This window comes from Rhea pennata, chromosome 1, assembly GCF_028389875.1.
Source record: "Rhea pennata isolate bPtePen1 chromosome 1, bPtePen1.pri, whole genome shotgun sequence".
In the NCBI taxonomy this organism is placed as follows: Eukaryota; Metazoa; Chordata; class Aves; order Rheiformes; family Rheidae; genus Rhea; species Rhea pennata.
In genome coordinates this window covers 14,302,459-14,322,879 of record NC_084663.1, presented here as the reverse complement: position 1 = coordinate 14,322,879, position 20,421 = coordinate 14,302,459, and positions in this window count along the sequence as shown.

Genomic DNA, 20,421 nt, shown 5'->3' with positions numbered 1-20,421 from the left:
ACTCACAGAGAGCTTCCAGCAACTGCAGAGAATGCGTGGGTGAAGACAGTTTCATTTTGGATAAGTTGCCATAGGGATTCTGCAGCTGGAGTTTCGGGAGAGCAGGTTGTCGCTTGCCATTAGCTTTGTTTTGATCATGCAGGCCACTGCGCGTCTTAGCTATTTTCTTGTTAACTCCTCTCTCGCTAAAGTGGGAATGATGGCCTCTGGGCAAGGCAGCATGGGAGCACTCAGTTCCTGCCTCTGGTGGAGACCGTCTGGTTACTTGTGCTGCTTCTTTGTGCCTTATCTAAGACTCAGATTAAGAAATTATAAACTTGTAACAAGACTAGTCTACAGCATACATTTGGTCCATAGTTGGAAAGGATATCCAGAAGTACAAAATATTTTAATTATTTTACTTACATTTCCCTTGGATAGTATGTTTTTAGTGAGGCAAAATTACACTGCTATTGACTTAACATGCTCAGTTTTATGGGAAAAATCCTGACTTCTTTCAGCTGTTTTAGCAGCTTTAGGGGAACTTCATCCATTTGAGAGTATGGAACAAGACTTGGGAGAAATTACTTAGCAGACATTTCATGCTGTCATATACAGAAACCTAGTTGAATTGCTGCATGGTGGGATTTACATTACAGCTTGCCCATTAGCTGTAGGACCCGAGGAAGCTGTAGGAAATCAGGGATATATTGCAGCCAGGCTAAGGATCCCCAAGGGCCAGGGCCCACTGTCAGGCATCATGTCAGACTTGCAGCAAAGTGAGAAGGGGATTATTAAACTACTGTAGCTGGTGTCCACAGGTAGTAAGGGAAGTTGGTAAGTATTTATATTATTTTAATAAATGCCTGTTCTTAAGACAGACTTCAAAAACTCTGCTTCCAGGTATGCTCAAAGATGCATATGCAGAAACTGTTTCCCTTTATTAGTCCTGGTAAAAGATACGCCCACATATCCTAGGAAACAGGCATATAAACTGCTGAAAGAGACATGGCATGTAATTAAACTAGAATGGTTGGACTTGCCTTTTACCATTCTCACTTCAGCTCATTTTAGTTGTGTTTGATGCTCAGTACTTTGCACATTTCTCTAGAGACAGGACTAGGTATGTGCATAGTAGGTATGGACATAAAATGACCACAAAACTTGTACCTTAGGGAATGCCTGTGTGGCAGAGAAACACCAAAGATGGAGAAAACTGGAATAGAATAATATTCTGAAGTGGAGCTCTGCATTGTTAATCACTGTTTTCTCAGGTTTGCCCAATCCACATATACATGGATAGATGAGTAAACCCAGTGTCACGGGATTTTAGCAGATAGTACACGCTTTTTAATGACATAAACTACACCCAGATGGTACATCAATTTTCAAAGATCCTGCTTATATTAATGCCAAAGCAATCTCTTCTGAAATAGTTCCCTCTTCTTCTGAGGCCATTGTAAAAGGGGGCAAAACTGGTGGAAGGCAGGCGATCCAAATAGTCTCCGGCCTGGAGGACAAGATAGGGAGTCCAATGCAAGTTCTTGGGTGAGTGGAGCATGAGGAGACGGAGCTGATGCTAGTAAATGTTTTTAGTTTCTTGCAGAATACGCTCTACAACAAATAGAGAGAACACTTAATTCTTGTTAAAAACAGTTTTAACACTTAATGGGCAGAGTAATACAAGCTCTGGTAAACTCAATCATTCAAAAAGACATTCTGTTAAGTTAAAGAGACCATGTTTGTCTGCCTGCCCCTGAATCCAATCTCCCCACAAATGTTCATTCTATTTCTAATAAAGACCTTCTTTTGTAAGGAAAATAGGCTGAAACTCAGATTTAAGGCTCCTATTTTTACACAACAGGAACTTTTATGAGTTTCTATCAGAGCCCTTTCCTTGCAGGAATGTCTTGTTTAGTTGCAGTCTACGTGATATGATGGAAGCACGAACACTAGTCTTCATTAGGACACACATGCTTCATGCTGGCTTCATTACTACGGGATTTAGCAACAGATACAACACATTTAAAAAGCTGATTTTTTTTTCAGAAGGCTATCACATGAAGTAATTAAATCAAATGTGTAAGAAACACACAGTGGTTTGACAATACATTGGAAACCACTGTGGGTGATGTATATCAGTTCAGGCTGACTGTTTTTTCAAGTGAAGGATTGTTACAACGCAGATGCTCAATTCTGCAAAGATTTAGACATCCTAGTGGCACTTTAGCATGTGTCTTGCATTAAGTATGTGAATAGATCTAGTTCATTCCAGTAGAATAGTCATTTACTGAAAAATGAAGCAAATACTTCCTAGTTTGCTTGTCTGTAGCCAGCTTTCCTAGGATGAAGCTTAGGGCAAGGGGAAAGGAACAAGTAAGAGCTTTAAATCCCCTTGAATAGGATGAACAGAATTCAGTAATACAGGAGACTGTTATACTCCGTGCTCAGCTGGAGCTGTTGCCAACAGAGGGCCAGCCCCTTTAGGTACGGCTGTCTCTAAATCCATCAGCAGAGTAGGACCAGTGAAAGCCTGCAGTATGCTGCAGTTTGTAGAAAGATGAGCTGCATCAGAGACGCTGGAGCAATTCTGGCTGAATCAGTTTTCTTCTGGCCTGTTTGTTGTGAACTCTCTTTGAATGAGACAGCTTAGCTAAATGCTTCAGAGCTGGGCATGGGTACGGCTTTGGTCATCATTAAATGTTGCAGCATGTTGCCTCCTGTCACATCTAGGTTTGTTAATGGTGACTACAGTGCAAGCCTTGAAATGTCAAACAGTTGCTAAGTGGGCTATCAAGAATCTGATTGCAATGTAAGTGATACAATAAAAGCTTTGAAGAGGTTCTTTCCTTTCCCTGCATAAATGCAACTCAAGTGAAATATCATAGTATTAAAAACTAGCTTGCAAATATATTTCTACTTCAATATAAGAATGCTCTTGAGGTGAAACATGGCTTGGGGATAACAATGGGAGCTCCCAAACTAATTTAATACCAAAGCAGCATATCTCTGAATTTTGTTTTACAGATGAAGTAGGAAGCAAGATACTTTCTTGAATGAAATCCTAGGTATGTGGAAAAAATCAACATTATTTAGGAAACCACCCAAACAAAAGCTGAACAATGGTCCTTTGCCTTTTTTGAGCTGCAGCTGCATATACAATTTCCTTGTGTTGGGAGTTAGGACAGATGGAATGACTATCCCACACAGCTGCAAATTCTTCTTATTGGGTTAGTATGTGTTGTTTTCCAAAGAGCTTTTAAGAATCTGAGGTAACAAAGCAAGGTAAGGACAAACCAACACTGTCTGTGAGAGGAAAATGATAAAACAGGTTAGGTACTTAGTAAGATCTGTCTTATTTTCCTGTTCTATGACTAGTGTTTCCTGTGTAATGCATATCTGTAGGTCCTGAAATGGAGTGCAGCTGAGAGTGCTGCACAGAGGTATCATGATGCTCTTCAAACCTGTTTTGAATAACCCTGTTTTCATTTGCCACTTAAAAATTTTTGGCTACTTGTAGGCACTATACAGCACTGAAGTAAGAGGTTGATAGCAGGGGACTTATCTTTACCCTAGACATGCAGATTCTCTAATTATTTCTGTTCTGTCCCTTACTGCTTCCTCAGCTCTTGTGGCATTTCAGATGTATTCACTCAGTTTCTAAGAAATGGTCTTCACCTTGGCCAGCCCCTCACTAATGATTTCACTCCTTCCTCCTGATTCATACTGCTGTATATTTTGACAAGCAGCAGCAGGCAGATTTCTTTTTAACCTTCTTCCATCTTCTGGGAATTTGCAGCTATTTATAATCCTGCCAGATGTTCCAAGGAGGCTTTCTTGCAGCATCTGTTCATCTTCTATCAATAATTTTGTATGCAGAGTGTGGGATAGCCTTTGCAATCTGTGCTAAGGGTTAAGCCCCATGGTTTCTTACTTCTTGATTTATCTCTGAGTCATGGAGTCAAATGCACTTTTAAAGCTGGTGCTATTTGTGCTGAGACAGTGAAGGACACTAGAAGGCTTAGTTTCTCTGAGGCTGCTCCTCTGTAGAAGGCATGGTCTGCAGCAGGCCGTGCAGCCAGGAGCCTCTGCAGCTTCACATTCACTCCTGCAGTACCAGTCTAGGTCTATGGGGTCCTGCAACAGGAGCAGGAACTTCCCCTTCCTTTAACAGCATCATGTTTTCAGGCAGGAAGGGCAAAAAAAAAGCAGTCTCTGGACTCACAAGCTACTTTCAACGCATTTGCTGCAGTAGAGGAAGATGAGGAAAAAAGGAACTATTATGTGGCTGCAAGCATCTAATCTGTGCAGGGTTCTGAAATGTTTATTTACAACTAACTGTATGCTCTGTACTTAATATAGATTTCTCGACACTGTGAAATATGAGTCTTTGTTTTAAAATCAGCTTTCAAAATGAAAGACAAAAAGAAAAAAGGCCACTAGAAAATTCTCTGACTGATATATTAAGAGAGCTGTCTGCATCTCATTGCTTCTCAGGAGGTCTCTTCAGGTACCCATTGCAAGATGAAAAGCCTCTGCATACATTTCTGCAATTTAAGTAATACATAAAGCATACCTTAAAAAAAAACCCAAAAAACAAAAGAAGCTATACTGCTAGGTAAAATATGTCAACCATGGCTTTCAAATATTTTAAAATGTTGTGTTAAACTCAGTAAGTTCAGAAAAGATAAAACCATAATGCATGTTTTGCATGTATGACCCAGTAATGTGAGTTGATTTTTTGGATACTTACATTTCAGAGTTCCCAGTGTAAAATATTTAAGGGACCTGGTTCTTCAAAACTTGAGTGTTGAGATGTTCCTGAAAATTCAGTTCTTCTGGGATGTCACAAAAAAAGCACTAACAATCAATTTTTATCAATTTTCAGTTTAGCACAGGCCTCAGGGCTGGTCATTTGGTGATACCTAAGAAAACAGTAATTTAGTACAACTGAGTTTTCTTCCTTCCTTCAAGCAATGTAATACAACAACATCCCTGATTTACCAGATTAGCAAATTGCCACAGTGTACTTTTTTCATAACAAAACATAAATATTTTATTACAAGGTCAAGATTTAAGCTTCAGCTCTGTATAGACAGTCCACATCCTCTGGTAGAATATCATGATGATTGTAATGCCAGTGAAGGACCAGAGATTGTGAAGGACCATAAATGGAGAGAAGTGAGTAAAATTGCAAATAAATTGCATGATAGACTATTAACATTCTTTTAACTGAGATAATTTACTTGAGAAAATTGTATACTTAGTGGAAATTTTTTGTTGCTGATTCTCATGGCACCAAAGGAAGTGACTATAAAAATCAGAGAATTTGCTTTTGCTGTTGTGCAAAAACAATGCTTGAGATCAAAGGTCCTGTATAAACAAATGTAATCAGATGCAGAAAAAGAAACCTTGTAAAACTAATAAATCCAAAATCATATGATTGACCATGTGATCAAGTCTCGGTGGTATATGACTTTGTTATCATTACACTTGTAAATACACTTATATAAATCCTGCCATGTGCTAATGTAAATTAGTCACATCAAATTGTCAAAATAATTAATTAAATGTCTTGAAATAGGTCCCTTAACTTTAAAAGAATTCATCAAAAAAAAAGTAACATTTTATTAAGCTACAGCTTTTTAATTTGTTCCTCAGATGGATGAGCTGGACTTGTTCATAAGCTGAAAAAAATAGGAAAAATTGAAAAAATTTGAAAAAATAAAGGTTTAGTTAAATAGTGAGAGGGTATCTGATGTCATGTCAGCCTAAAAGTGAGATAACATGGAAGATCTGTTTTAGGAAGCTCAGAAAGTGTGTTTTCTAACACTAGACGATGTATAAACACTTCAGTAATTAACTTTTGCCCTGAGGGTTTTATCCTTGCTGAGTCTGAGATGCAGCAGTGCTCATAAGCTCAGAAGAGCAGCCACTTTTCATATCTGAGAATCTGGGCCCGTTCTTTGTACTACTGTTGGGCTTAGGAACTCAAGTCAGTGGCTACTTGAAGCATGGCACAAGAGTGAGACAAAGACAGTTCCTACCCCACTACTTTGCCCTTTCAAAAATATGATATATTAAAGCTTTCTTCCATGAAAGCTAATGAGATCTCTCTCATTGAATCTATCTGAATCACACTTGCACCTCCTGTCTGACCATTCTGGAATTAATGTTTTCTAGGTCAAGGCTATTTCACTGACACTGTCTAAGTTGTCACCAAAATGAGTTATATCTTCAATTACAGAAACATATGGGATATCACACCTTTTGTTCATGCTTGCCTCAGAAGTCACAGAAATGTTGTTAAGATTTAGTCCATTCTTACCTGTTATTCTTTCATCCTGAATTACAGAAGAAAACTAACATACTTCATAACATAGTAAGTGTTTTGCTGGATTATTTGCTGCTCTGTTGCTCTAGGGCAAGTGTCCTTTTTTCTGGGAGGTATTTTTGTTAAAGAGAGTGTTACAAGCTGTTTTACTAGATGTAAAGGTATGTAACTTCTGAAGCTAATTATGAGGCTAATCATGTTTATGCAACCTAAGGGTCTCAAAGGTAAAGGAACACTCTTAGGGATAGGTAATATTATATATAGGAATATTAGGTACAGCTATGGTTCAACCAGCATGTGAAACATCCAACAGCTGTGTCTTGTGATGCTTTTCAACATGCTGTAATACCTCCTGTGTGTTGTTTCACCTCTGTGAACTGAAATTCCTGATAGGTGAGGTGGAAGGATTTGAAACTCACCTTTCAAACCACGTCTTAGAAGGGCTGTCTTAGGTGCAGCTGACTTTTTCTGATTATCTCATTATTATTATTATTATTAGTTGACACTGACAACCATACTTAATGATACTTAAAAGGAGTAATCTGTGTTGGGCTCATGTTTAAGGTATTGCTGCCAGTACAAGAAACATTTACATTCATTGTTCAAACCTGCTCTCCCTAACACAATCTCTATTACTTTTATCTTGTACTTAAAACAATATCCTTTGTACTTCCTATCTTTACAGTTGTAATGTCTGTCTGGGCAGCTATAGAAATGCCATTTGCTAAACAACAGATATTAAATATAACATACTTCTGCAATGGAGCCAGCCTGTTCATTTAGGGATAGATTATGTTTTATTTGATTGACAACTGGGACCACAAAATTAGCAATGCTTTTCATCTCCCAAGCCAGGAGAAGGAAGACACACACACTCCCCAAGGGTGTGCCAGGGGCTACATGTCTAAACCTATGACAGCAATTACTGCATAGTCCTAGACCTCATTTGATGCTCAAGTCTCCAGGACTCTCCATCATAGCCCTGTCACACTGCTCTCTGACTGGCATTCACGGTGAGAGAGCTACCACTTTCTGTCTCAAAATATCCCCTTACTCCCCGTTACTCCCCGTACTCCCTAGAGTACCTCAGATGTCCTTCATAACCCATGCCTGTCATACATGCTGTTTTCCTTGGTGGTGTTGTTCCATTCCTAACTCAGCCAACAATTTGTGCATTAAAATACATGTAGCAGGCTTAACAGACCATCAGATGTCCAATACTGCTGTATATCTTTTGTAGGTCAAAGGGGAAGGGGAAAGTGGTAAAATATCTCCAATTACTAACTTCCACTGGAAGTAACATAAACATACCAAGCAAGCATGTGACCTTTCGGAGTATTCTGTGGATGTGTGACAACCAAAAAGGACATATGTGAAGTCTGCAGTCTTGGGCATATTTTTCATGCTTAGATTCAAGAAACACTGATGCAGCTTGGTTTTATTTGCCATGGCATTCTTGGTAACTGCTGACAACTTAAAAATGAACAGCTCTGACATATCAGTTTCAGAATTATGCTGGGTTAGAATAGAGATCAGCAGTTCCCTTTTGAACCATTGCAGTATTTTGATCAAAATAGATTCAATATCGTGACTTGATTCATAAATAATTTATGTGGGTGTTGCAGTTTTTCCTTTGATCTTTTCAGAATGACTCAGAACATTCATTGTGTCTTGATACAAATAAATAAAGCCGAGGTATCAGCAGAATACATATTGAGACAAAGGCAGGTTTTGGCAGCTTCATCAGTTTCACTGAGAAAAGGTACTGTATTCTTAAATTCATCTGTTGAAATGTCCACAAATCAAAATTGTTGTTTAAACATTGTTGAGAGAATTCTTCATGATGAAGAATCAACAGACTTTTAAATCTTTAAGAAGTCATAAAAAGATATCAGAATAACATCTGTGAGTAAGTTATGTAGATAAGCAGAAATGAAATTGTTTAGGTCAGGTTATTTAGGATTGTATCAACTGTAGCCCATTATGTTCCCAAATTTCCAGTAAAGCTTTTGGTGAAAGACTTGACTTTTGTTTCTTCCCTTTGACAACAAAGGAACATTCAGTGCCATTCTTCCATCTGTAAGTGGTAGTAATGCTTCCTGAAAATAAAAATGGGCTGACAAGACACTTTCTGAGTTAGAGAACTGCCATAAGACTAAATCGTCACAAGACTCAGATAGATGGGATGAGAACTGTAAGTATTGACAGAGGTAATCATAATCTCGGTATCAGTCAAGGTCCTGTTCTAAGCAGGAGACAAAGCTCTCCACTGAAGGAATTCCAGGTCCAGGTGAATGGCAGGTGATAGACAGAGGGGCTGGTGATAGACCTGGAGGAGAGGAGCTCTCACTGAATATGCAATTTGCAGTCACCCAGAAAAAAATAAGTAAAAGTAGGTAGAGAGGCAAGTGGGTTGGAAGATGAGCATTTTCTGAGATAGGAGACTAACATTTGTTCCATTCTGTTACTCGTCTTTACTAAAAACAAATTCAGCTCCCATCTCTAACTCACTAATATACCTCTCTTGAAACCAGTCCTCTTTTGCTAGAAATTAAAAATCACAGCTTCTTTCTCTTGCTAAATGTCACACAGAGCTAAAAGTCTTAACTAAAGTTCTTTTAATCTTCTTGGATCCCATCTCTCTCTCTCCTTTTCAAATGTCTATGGGCAGCATCTCCATTCCACTGGTCACTTGTAATCCAAGCATCATGTTAGATCTCTTTACTTCAAAATTATGTCCATGTTCAGCAAATGATTTTTGCACATATATCCCATCACCATACATATCTTCTCACTTTTAACAGGAAATGCAGACCCCATCTCTGATTGGCCCTTGGTAACAGCCAGCACTACACTTTTAATCAATATCCTCACCCTTAAACAGGTTATTATACTTGTGAGCATACGGTTAAATACTGGCAGAGCTATCTCTTTCTAATCTCTTTTAAACACTGTCTTTTGCCATGATATCTATCAAGGAAAAGAAAATTAAAAGACAGCTGTCAGGCTTCTGCTATTTTATGATCATGCTTGATTCTGCAGGCCAACCTCCAGTCTATCCATCTCCGGTCTTTTAGACTGCAAACTCATGCATACATGTAGGAACAGAATATGTAGGTGATAATTATGAAGTATGTGATCATACCTTGGAAGGAAATGGCAGTATCAAAGATTATGGAGAAAGGTGGAGAGAGTCATCAAAGCTAGTCTGTTGATTGTGAAATCCTAGCATAAGGCTGTAAATAAAGGGACAAACAATCATTGGACCTAGAATGGGGAATATAAAAGGGAAGCATGAAGATGGAATGAGATGCTCAGAATAGGACATCAGTGAAATACTGCAAGTGGTTTCCAAACTCACTTTAATTACTCGGTTTTAACTGAGTAATTCCTAAAAGAACAGCAAGCAAAAATACTGCTTACCTGTCACAAGCACCAGCTTTACGTGAATGTGGGAACAGGCTAATGAAAAAAAGAGAAAACATTTCTAAGGGGGAGAAATTCTCAAAGACAAAGATAAAAAATGAATATAGGTTACATAGGTTGAATGCTAGAATGCTCTGAGTATTTATAACATTTGTTATAAACACTGACAAAGTAGCAGAAAGAAAGGAGGGAGAAAGAGGTCAGTCTTTATATAGATGTGAGTGGTCATCTCTTGCTACCCAAAGGGTACTGTAAGGAAGAAAAAATCAGTGTCTACCAAGGTTTGTACAGTTTTTTCTTCAAATCTCGTATTATTTACTGTAGCTACATCAAACCACAATGTACTAGAGATTAATGCAATGAATGAGCCACTGCTTAAACGTATCTTGCAATCCTTTGTTTGATTTATCATACCAAATAGAGACCTTTTTATTAATGTAGTAAATCAGAAAAAGAGAGATTTTTACATTATTGGTATTAGTCTTAATGGTTAATCACTTTCATTTTGCAAGTAATTATTTCTGTTCAGTACAAACAGCAAATCAATTTTGCCTACTGTCATTAGCACTAATCAATAATTAATTAGAATTATTAAAAATTGTTAGTATAACATTTTTTCTCCCTTGCACTTATTTAAACACAAAATTTATTTTGCTGAGAGGTAGTCATAAACTGTATGTCCATGGGAAATAAACTGAAGAGAAAGATCAAGCTGAGAGGTAGACAGACTGCTTACTGAGACTAGTAAGAAATCCTATCTACCCAGGGCAAAATCTAGCTGCTTTTTTACTTTTATAGATTAAAATTCTGATATTAAGTTTTTGTCCACAGATGTGGTAATTCAGGTGCTGCTTCCTCCTGCAGCCTAGATGTTTAGTTGATTTTTCCATTTAAAGATCAAATAAAATTTCGATTCTACATTGACAAAATGCATTGGGAGCTGACTCTCATAACTTACTGGAAACTAGCAAAAACTCCCCCAAACTGGAATGAAGTTGAGCATGGCATTGCTGTGACTATGAAACAGCAACTGACTCAATTGCTTTTTAAAAAAATACCAGCACCATCTGAAAGAAAATTGGCTCAGAATTAATGTTTTACCAGTTATATGCACAGTTTAGGAAAGGAAAACTTTCTCAACAGATTATACTCTTAGGAATTTTAATCCCACATTGTAGACTATATCATGGTAGAAACAAGCACTTCTAGGTTTCTATGTCTAAGAACAAGTATGTAGAAGTGGCCTACTGAAATGAAGTCTCAGCATAGACTGTTGCCAGCAGGGAGGTGATCCTGCCCCTCTACTCAGCCCTGGAGAGGCCTCATCTCGAGTACTGTGTCCAGTTCTGGGCTCCCCAATCCAAGAAACATGGAGCTACTGGAGAGAGTCCAGTGTAGGGCTACAAAGATGATCAGAGGGCTGGAGCACCTGCCCTATGAGGAACAGCTGTGAGAGCTGGGCCTCTTCAGCCTGGAGAAGAGAAGACTGAGGGGGGATCTGATCAATGTGTACAAGTACCTGAAGGGAGGGTGTCAAGGGGACGGGGACAAACTCTTTTCAGTTGTCCTGTGTGACAGGACAAGAGGCAATGGGCAGAAATTGAAGCACAGGAAGTTCCGCCTGAATGTGAGGGGGAATTTCTTCACTGTGAGAGCAACAGGGCAATGGCACAGGTTGCCCAGAGAGGTGGTGGAGTCTCTTTCTCTGGAGATCTTCAAGGCCCGCCTGGATGCAACCCTGTCTACCACGCTCTATGTGTCCCTGCTTAAGCAGGGAGGTTGGACTGGATGATCTCCAGAGGTCCCTTCCATCCTTACTGATTCTATGATTCTATGACTCTATGATTCTATGACACCCTCCCTTGAGGTATTTGTAGACATTGATAAGATCCCCCCTCAGTCTTCTCTTCTCCAGGCTGAACAGGCCCAGCTCTCACAGCCTTTCCTCCTAGGGCAGATGCTCCGGTCCTCTGATCATCTTTATAGTTCTATGCTGGACTCTCTCCAGTAGCTCCACGAGAGTACTGGGGAGCCCAGAACTGGACACAGTACTCCAGATGAGGCCTCCTCAGGGCTGAGTAGAGGGGCAGGATCTCTTCCCTTGACCTGCTGGCAACAGTCTTCCTAATGCACCCCAGGAGACCATTGACCTTCTTGGCCACAAGGGCACATTGCTGACTTATGGTTAACTTGTTGTCCACCAGAACTCCCAGGTCCTCCACTGAGCTGCTTTCCAACAGCAGCTGTACTGGTGCATGGGGTTATTCCTCCCTAGGCGCAGGACCCTGTTCTTGCCTTTGTTGAACTTCTTGAGGTTCCTCTCCACCCAGCTCTCCAGCCTGTCCAGGTCTCTCTAAATGGCAGCACAGCCCTCTGGTGTGTCAGCCACTCCTCAGAGTTTGGTACACAGGGATAGGCGGCTCTCCACACTTGCATAGACTTGCAAGGCTGTCAGGGCTCCCATGCCAGGTGTCAGACTCACACTCTTGAGTCCTCCTTTGTGCTACCCCACTGCCATTTAACTCAATGTAGCACTGTCTCAGATGTTAAAGATGCTTACTTTGTTACTCATAATTATACTATATGTATGCATATATGTATGCATGAATGTGTGTGTGCATACATGTTTTTATGTTACAAGGAACAATTCTTCCAGCTAATGCTCGTGGTAGTACAGAATATTAGAATGGGGCACTGATATTTCTGAATAAAAAATGTCTGTTAAAAATGCTTTACTTAGAATTACTATTCTCACTTTTAAGATGTGGTTTACAAAAAGAAAAAGCTATTATGTGCACTGGCAGCAGACAAAGACACCTTGACTAACAGGGGATTAACCAAAGCTAAACATGTAGATCTAACTTTGGAGACTAGCTACTGATTAATGTTACTCTGTATGCATTTCAGATATGCAAAATCTGTAACCCACACTTCTCATAGGTCATCTGAAGCCAAAACTATGACATCTGGTTCTTAGTGCTCTAGTCTGGGGATATATTTAGTTGTGCTGGGGCTAGGTAAGGGCTGCACAGATACATTGACTGAATCATGGAATTTTAACCAGTATACCAACATAAGGAATGCAAAATAGACACTTTGTTACAGGCTCCATAACTCCTTCAGTAATCTGATAACTGAATCTACTTTAACCACATTCCCTCAACTTCGGAGTTATGCAGAAGCTTTCTTGATCCCAGTGTAAATTAAAGTAAACCTGAAGCTGCTCTCACTTAAACATCCCAAAATTCCAATAGCTTTTTGCTTCCAGAATTGGCATATACTTTATACCAGTTGTGGAATCATAGAATCACAGAATCAGTAAGGTTGGAAGGGACCTCTGGAGATCATCCAGTCCAACCCCCCTGCTCAAGCAGGGTCACCTAGAGCATGGTAGACAGGGTTGCATCCAGGCGGGCCTTGAAGATCTCCAGAGAAGGAGACTCCACAACCTCTCTGGGCAACCTGTGCCAGGGCTCCATCACTCTCACAGTGAAGAAATTCCCCCCCACATTCAGGCGGAACTTCCTGTGCTTCAATTTCTGCCCATTGCCTCTTGTCCTGTCACACAGGACAACTGAAAAGAGTTTGTCCCCGTCCCCTTGACACCCTCCCTTCAGGTACTTGTACACATTGATCAGATCCCCCCTCAGTCTTCTCTTCTCCAGGCTGAAGAGGCCCAGCTCTCACAGCTGTTCCTCATAGGGCAGGTGCTCCAGCCCTCTGATCATCTTTGTAGCCCTACACTGGACTCTCTCCAGTAGCTCCAGGTCTCTCTTGGACTGGGGAGCCCAGAACTGGACGCAATACTCGAGATGAGGCCTCTCCAGGGCTGAGTAGAGGGACAGGATCGCCTCCCTCCACGTGCTGGCAACACTCTTCCTGATGCAGCCCAGGAGACCATTGGCCTTCTTGGCCACAAGGGCACATTGTTGGCTCATGGTCAACTTGTCATCCACCAGCACTCCCAGGTCTTTCTCTGCAGAACTGCTCTCCAGAAGGTCAGCCCCCAGCTTGGACTGGTGCCTAGGGTTATTCCTCCCCAGGTGCAGGACTCTGCTCTTGCCCTTGTTGAACCTCAGGAGGTTCCTCTCTGCCCAGCTCTCCAGCTTGTCCAGTTTTCTCTGAATGACAGCACAGCCCTCTGGTGTGTCAGCCACTCCTCCCAGCTTGGTATCATCGACAGACTTGCTGAGGAGGCACTCTGTCCCCTCATCCAGGTCGTTGATGAAAAAGTTGAACAGGGTGGGAACCAGTACTGAGCCCTGGGGAACTCCACTAGCCACAGGCCTCCAACTGGACTCCACGCCACTGATGACAACGCTTTGAGCTCTGCCTTTCAGCCACTTCTCAATCCACCTCACTGTCCACTCATCTAACCCACACTTCCTGAGCTTCTCTAGGAGGATGTTATGGGAGACAGTGTCAAAAGCCTTGCTGAAGTCAAGGTACACAACATCCACTGCTCTTCCCTCATCTACCCAGCCAGTCATTCCATCATAGAAGGCTATCATCAGACTGGTTAAGCAGGATTTCCCCTAGGTGAGTCCATGCTGGCTACTCCTGATCACCTTCTTTTCCTCCATATGTCTGGAGATGACATCCAGAATGAGCTGTTCCATCACCTTTCCAGGGATGGAGGTGAGGTTGACTTTTCTGTGAGAATGACAGAGCACTGGCACAGGTTGTCCAGACAGATTGTCAAGTCTCCTTCTTTGGAGATATTCCAAACCTGCGTGGCCACGATCCTATTTAACATGCTAGAGCATGACCCTGCTTGAGCAGGGGGGTTGGACTAGATGATCTTCAGCAGTCCCTTCTAACCTCAACCATTCTGTGATCCTGTGATTCTGTGATTCTCTGCAATTCTTTGTAACATTCAAGGCATTGTGAATCAAATGCAGCGAATGAGACTTGTTTTGTTAACTTCCACTCACCACAGCACCAGCTTTGTGTCTATTTGCACAACAGCAATTCTGCCTCTCTTCCACTCTGACCCAGCTAGCTGTCTGTAAAAGAGCAGCACTGTGCCACTTCCTTTAAAATATGTTCCCAGAAGGCACATCTGCCAGCAGCAGACCAGTAACACAGACTCTCTAGTGCTGGGAGCTGAGTTGCATTGCATTGATGCTTGCCTCATCCCATATAGATGGTTATATCTTGCACATCAGACTTCAATCACACATCACATTTCTAGCAACTTTAGACACTAAAAGAATGTGAGAAATTTAATCAATTGTGAATGGATGATTTCCCTTTATTATGATGTGGTACTTGTCAATATATTCTCTGCTAGATTAAGATGAGAACATACATTGAACCATATTGGCTACCCTTACAGAACATCTGCTAGAAGCCTAGCAGATGTGCTGCATTTAACAGCGGGAACTTTAAAAACCCCACCAGTGAGCTATATGTTTACTAGACAGGCCTGGTGACTCGTTAGTAGCCTATGTTCTGCCACAGAGCAAAAACAATTGCTGTTATTAGCAGTGGGACTATCTCCAAGCAGGGAAACCTGCTTGGATGTGGTTTTGCTGTGTGGCTTCTCTGATGAATGACAAGGTACAAACTCAAAGTGGAATTTTTCCTGTAGCTAGGACATTCCTAATGTTTCCCTCCTGTAAGGATTGTCTGGTGCCTAAGAGAGAGCAAAAACTTGCTGCAGGCTTTCACTCATTAAAGCTAATGGTAGGACTGCTCTCCTAATGGCTGTTTATTTTCAATAAACTTCTATAAATATTATATTGCCTATTTGTGACTGTTGAATAGTGTATGTTTACCTCCCAATCAATGATGGGCATGTTGCTGAGTGCTCTAGTACAGATCCTGGCACAGTGATTTTCCCTGGGTAGTTGCATACTATAAAATTTTAAGGAGCAAAAAACGTTAAGACATCACCAATAATGTCATGAAATAGAAAATCCTTTTAATTTATGGCTCATTAATGTGCAAAAGTATGCTTAATGTTTTGAAACTCTGAAATGAAAATTCTAGCAAAACAGAACTGGGGAAGACTTTCATCTCCACAGGTTACAAATGAGACACACATAATATTTCCATGCATGAACTATGGATACTATACTCAGTTAGCCAAACAGCAAGTGAAGTGCAGAAATAGAAGAGCAAAGGTCTTTTCAGCTAAGGGTGACTAACTGTTTTCAGTGTTTTCCCTCTACCGCTGTTCTACGTAAAAAGTAAGTAGCACTACTTCGAAATTCCACCCAATCCTGATCCTATATAGGCTTCTGTAGGCACAAGAAACAGAGGTACATAAGCAATTTAATTTTCAGTTTGATTCCAGCAGAAAATACTCACATTACTTACAATACCTACTTACAAGAATTTTCAGGTAGAACTGACTTCTGCTAGAAATAGTATCACTTCAATATCCTTCTGAACCTAAGTATGCAATGATAAATAAAATTTTTGGTTAAATGCATGGCAGTATCCTCCTCCTTTGGCCCTCCTGATTTACCAAGAGTAAAATGCAAGCTACGAAAACTCACCAGTTTCATATGCAAAAATGATATGCTCTTGGTAAAATGTTTGCTGCTAGAAGTATGTACATTTATATACAACTGTGTACCTTCTTAAACATATTAATTCACTAATTTAATTGACGAGGTTGGTGCTGAGACATCATTTCCCCCCAGAATAAATTGGAAAATAAACAATCATTAAACAGTGCCTACAATATATGGCAATGTAAATAAAAATTAAAATATCTCCAGTATAAATTGACTCTATTGTCAGTTTGATGGAAGATGCTTATTTTCCCTCTTTTTCTTTTTACAGATTGTTCCCCTTAGGGCTTGAAGTCTAAGTAAAGTGCAATGACACTATAGAACAGATTTCTGTCTGAATAGCCAGCTGAAACTGTAGGAGTATTTGGCTATGATATATTTATCAAATCTGTTCGGGGATCTGAAACGCTAGATGGTTCATATGTTTCTACTTGCAAAATCCTCTCCATTATATACTATGGGAGTATTTCATCCACAGAATTACTGTTTTTCATATTAATGAGTTATAAATGAAAGCTTAATTACTACTAATTGCTTGAAAATCTACTGTTGGTGATTATAATCACTAATGAGTAGATTGTCATATATTCAGCTTTGTCTATCTTTAGCAAACTTAATGAGAAATTATGGATCAAATCATCAGCTTCTAATTCTACTGCTAAGCACCAGGACATGAGAAGCTCTGTTGGCCATGAGCAGCACCATGTCACCATTACCCTCTGGCACAGAGACGCAGGGCCTAGATGAGACAGGAAAAGATGAAAAGGGAAAATATTGCATTCTTGCAATCCACACCTTAGAGAATCGTCCCTAGGGATCATTTCTCCTGCTGTAACTCAAAGTCCTTTGGTTTGAATATTCCATGACGAACAGGCTGAAAGGCCTAGCAACCCCCGATCTTCCTTGTTTGTGAATCAGTTGATGCCCTAAGACAACTAGTAACTTTTTGTAGTTAAAAGTGAGATGTGACTCCTGCATATATATCTCTACCTCTGTTTGATTTCATTTTACATTAAGTAATAATTTCTAGGCTTCTGGTGGGCATTTAAAATGTATCCAGACTGGTTCATAGGAACATCTTCATACCATGGATGCATAGAGCTATTTTCTCCAGAATGGCCTGAAGTGGGGTAGATATACTTCAGTCAGACCAAAGTTATCTGGGCCAACATATTTATATCTTTCAACTATTTATTTCTTAATTAATCAATTTGCAGAACTATACCAAGTGGAGTAGCAGGTTTCCATCTGGCTAAAAATAAAGGAGTTTGCTTTTACTAATGTGTTTTACTTAAGTTTGTGATCCTCCTTATTGCAGCATTGTACTTAAAAGTTCACTCTTATGTTGTTCAAAACACTGAAGAATATCTCTTCAAAGTCTCTTTCATATTTAACAAGACATCTAACAATTCTGATAGCAACCAACCAACATCTCTTTCAATCTGTGGCAGTTTGTTCATATGAATGAAGCGAACTCTTCTGTCACTGAACCCTACCTTCTCCTCAACAGGCAACTAAACTCATAATCCTTTTCCTAAAGAGCTCAGCCTGCCTCTGTGTTAGTTTTTCTTGTTCCTGATATTGCTAAAGTTGTTTGAGAATTTCTTACTTTTAGTGGCTAGAAACCATTTTCTAATTTCTAGTCTATATTTATATCTGACCCTACATATGTACTTGTTCTCTTAACAACATTGTCCATTACTTCAAGCAGTTTTTTGCCCTGTTAGGTATCTACTCTTCTTCAAGGATCAAATCCCCCCCCTCTTTTAGGATGTATGAAATAGCCTCTAAGAGATTAAGCTGAAATCATTTTAGAAGTTATTGCAGCTGTCTTTCCCTTTTCGTTATTTAAGGTTAGTCACTTGTCCACAGCGTGCAGAATGAACCATCTGAGATGTCTTCATCCAGTCCAAAAGAAAAAAGGAGGAAAAAAATCATGTAGTTTATTTTAAATAATCTCTGTTTGGAAATTTAAGTTAAATGGATGGATAGTGTTGAGATGGACGACACCGTTCTTTCCACTGACTCTGCTGAGGGGGCTGCAACATCCACCAAAGTAGGGAACATGTGGTTGGAGTAATTTCTTAAATCACCTCAGCTATGTTGGCAAAAGAACATCTTTCCAGGGCAACAATTTCTTATTTTCCTGCTCTTTGTAGGAGCCCTTTTCAGCCTGTGTCAGTTTGAATTGACTTTTTGGAATAGCAATAAACTGTTAAGTAATAATCCATATTCACTCTAAACAGCATCATGCACAATGACATCCCTGGTAAAATGTATCTTTGAAAGACTGCGAGGAATCAAGATGAAATTGTGCACATATTCTATAAACATAGTTCTATTTCCATAGGTCTACGGAAAACATATAGAATATGTTCTGTTCTACAGAATTATATGTTCTATACACATAGTTCTATATTTAGTTCAAAAATATAGTTCTATATACATGTAGAACTTACTTAATCTTTTAATTCACTCAAGCACATATTCCTAACTTCAAGGAATGAGGAATGCCAGAAATGAGGAATCCCAGTGCTCTGAATGAAATTAATTCTAAACTTAAATATTTTTGCTGAACTGGAGCCATGCATAAGAACGCCTAAATGAAAATTAATTATTACTTATACTGAGAAACAGATCTTGAGAGACAAAAATTATTAATGTAAAATATCTGACAATGATCACAATGAGAAAAGATTCTTTTACGCTCTATTTCATGCAAGTTTCAAACTTGTTTGCTCTGTTTACTTCCTCATTTTGAATATATTTTGTATGCAAGCAGTCCATAGTCAGAATGAGAAGATAAAAAGATATGTGAGAGTTTGGTATAAATTAAGAAAACATTTCAAGCTGTGTAGAAATGTTTATTCACTGGCAACATCAATAAGAAATGCTGTCGATGAAAATTGTATGCTGGAACAAAATTATTATGCTTGATATTACCAGCAAGATGTTCAGGCATGAATCTGATCTAGTAACTGCTATTTAAGAGTTTTAACCTTCTGAATGAAAAAGAAAAAATATGCTTGCTAAATTTAAACAGTTTTCCTAAGAAAAAGAAATTTTCTGCATGAATCTATGGACACTGATAGGTCTGAGAAACTTGCCAGAAGTTCTGCAGTCTTCTGTAAGTTTTTCATCTGCAAGGGTAAGATCTCAGGATTCTGTATTATTTTTTCAGGTCAGTCATGCAAAAACATTTAGTATTATAGTCTTGTAATTTCAATCAGTAGAAACATTCTTAATCATTTTAAATTATTAGTGCTATACAGGTACATTTTTTTCATTTTTTATCTCATGATGCACATTGGCTTAATAATTAGCATTATTACTGGTTATTTTGTTTGAATTCCAGACTAAAAGCTAAATGAGACACTACTAGTGGCCCCATTCTGTAGCAAGAAGGTTTTTCAGAAGTGAGACTGTAATCTTAAAGTAATTTTTTTTTGTTTGGTTCAGTTTCACATGCTAAGGCTGCAAAGAGTGAAAATGGGGGTGGAACAGGGAACGTGAGACTCTTCTCTGTGAGGCAATCTGGATTTATGTCTGGCTGAAGTGACTGTGGGATGGACTACAGTCTAAACTACCAGTGCCCCTAGGGAATCAGTAGATAGCCACATTGTCATGTTTAAAGATTGATACCTCATTTTAGCATTCTTGTTGAACTCAAAGCCAAATTGCAGATTTGCTCGGTATTTCCTGAGTGAAAGATGCAAATTTTGGACACCACTAAAAACTGTTTCCAAAGTATTTCATTTTAACTCTTATATAGGCTATACAAATGTGGATTTTCTGAGATTTTTGCAGGGCATTTGATTTTTTTTATAAAACATGACATATCTACACACAGATCAATCTGACCCTACAGATTCCATTGTTTCAAGAGCCAGAAAAAAATATTTCACTTTGTTGGGAAATACATGCCTTGTTATTGTTCTCTAAAACATTCCTATTATTACAAATTAAGATTTTTTAACAAGCATGTTTAACAAGCAGACTGAATTACTACAGATTCTGCTTGTATATATGCAAATAGAGTAACATTGAAAATAATTGAAAATAATTATGCTTCAGCAAAACTGTGACAAATAACAGACCATTTTAAAAACAGAAATTGTACACAAATTTGTATACATAAATATGGAACAGCCATATTTT